The sequence below is a fragment of the Suricata suricatta genome, chromosome 7, assembly GCF_006229205.1.
Source record: "Suricata suricatta isolate VVHF042 chromosome 7, meerkat_22Aug2017_6uvM2_HiC, whole genome shotgun sequence".
Classification (NCBI taxonomy): domain Eukaryota; kingdom Metazoa; phylum Chordata; class Mammalia; order Carnivora; family Herpestidae; genus Suricata; species Suricata suricatta.
The window spans coordinates 129788834-129790605 of record NC_043706.1 but is presented as its reverse complement, the minus strand read 5'-3'; the positions used below and the strand labels follow the sequence as shown (position 1 = coordinate 129790605).

The 1772-nt window shown below is 45.7% G+C and overlaps 1 long non-coding RNA gene across 2 annotated transcripts in view; it reads right to left on the bottom strand.

Moving 5' to 3' along the window:
- The window catches only part of LOC115296920, a 2621-nt gene that overhangs the window by 556 nt on the left and 293 nt on the right, over positions 1-1772 (bottom strand). The window contains exons 2-4 of one of the 2 annotated variants that reach the window (XR_003911140.1): positions 1521-1638; positions 1295-1318; positions 530-639 (exon numbers count right to left, since the gene is read on the bottom strand). This is a non-coding gene — a long non-coding RNA (uncharacterized LOC115296920). The remainder of the gene's footprint in view (positions 1-529; positions 640-1294; positions 1319-1520; positions 1639-1772) is intronic. The other variant, XR_003911141.1, reaches the window with a different exon arrangement.

Here is a 1772-nt window from a genome sequence, read left to right as displayed (position 1 = left end):
TGGCAAGAGTAAGGGAAGGGGGCATAGGGTGGGGGAGGGGGGAGGGGAGGACTAAGGGAAGGGGAATAGGATGGGGGAGGGGGAATAGGAATGGGAGGAGTAAGGGGAGGGGAGGAGTAAGGGGAGGGGGAATAGGATGGGGGAGGAGAGGGAAATGGGTGGAGGAGGGGGAGGAGGAAGAGAAAGGGGGAGGGGAGGGGAGTGGGAGGAACAGGGGAGGGATGGCTGGGGCATCAGGGGAGAGCCCACAGCAGCCAGGGAAGGTTCTCCGGGCCAGGTTTGGGAGCTTTTCCAGTGACTCCCACATAAAAACAAGCCATGGACACCAGCTGCCCCAGGGCCAGCTGTTTCCACTTCCGTAACATATGTTCACTCACGTAAACTATTTACTAACTTCACGTCCAGAATTTTTTAAATAGAGGAAAACCTGAGGCGTGTCTACACCAACCAGAAGAGCAGAGATAAGGGGGGAAAATTCAGCAACAAACAAAACGAAAAAGCAGATTGCTACAAGGGAGCCTAAAATTACCTGGGACAGCACACTTCCCTCCACTTTTATGGCTTCCTGAATGAGTGCTGAGCCTCGCGGCTTCCGGTAGTGCTGCCTCCGGTTCACGTGGTACCGACGTCCAGAGCGAGCTGGGTAACCCACAGCAGAGAACAGACTTCGTCTACACAACCCATGGCCAGCATGGAAAGCGCTGTGTTTGAAAGCCTGGCTTACAGCGAGTGAACACTACGGTTTGTGTTGTGTCCCGTCGAGAGTGCCGGGTCCCCAGCCGGACCACTGTGTTTGAGTCCCAGCACTGCCCCTTGGGATCTAACTCATCTGAACTCACCTGAAGTGAGTTATTCAACCCCTCTGCTTTAGTTTTATCATCCAGCGAGTGGAATCAATGTTAGCATCTGTCTCACTGGTTGGTGTGGAATAAAATGAGTAAAGATGAGGCATTTACAGTAATGCCTGGTATTTCCTAACTTTGTGTAAGTGGTTGCCATTTTTATTACATATACTGGTGAGCCTTTACCTAATTTTAAAAATTAGAATGTATTACCCCTCTTTGATCTTCATGACATGGGATTTATCATAGGATTCTGATTGATAGGATGTCAGGCCGGATGTTCCTGACCTACCTTTTGCCAACTTCTGTGAAAATACTATTGCTTCATCCTCACATCCCCCAAATACAAGCTTGCCAATTTCCTGAATAGTGAATGTAACAACAGGTCGCATGCCAAAAGTGGATGGAATTTCTACAAACAGTATTATCAATACAGATGAACTGAGAAGTACCTTCTTGATTCTTCTATCCTGGGGCTGTAATCAAGGGAAAGGAAAAAAATTAGAGAAAGCACACAAAAAATATTTGCCATATGTCTGTACTAATTATAAAATCAGAAAAGTTAATATTATAAATATAACTGCAACCAATTAGGCTAGATTAATATTTGGTAGTAATTAATATTTGGATGTGGGCGAATTTTACTATAGAAATAGATACACTTGAAGTAAGACTGACCAGCACAGTCAACTTGTTTTCCTCTGTGTCGTCTCCTATGGAATCACGGCGAGGTAGGGTTCCTAAACTGTCCTCAAAGTGCCCTTGATGGAGCAGATATCCTCAGCCATTTTTATTGCTGAAATACAGTGTGTTTGACAAATATTTAGCGCTTTGGCTATTTAAGGATTGAAGGAATGTGGCTAGAAATGTATTTTCTGCTCACTTCAGGGAAACAAATACTCTCGTAGGGTTTTAGACCAACTGATGTGT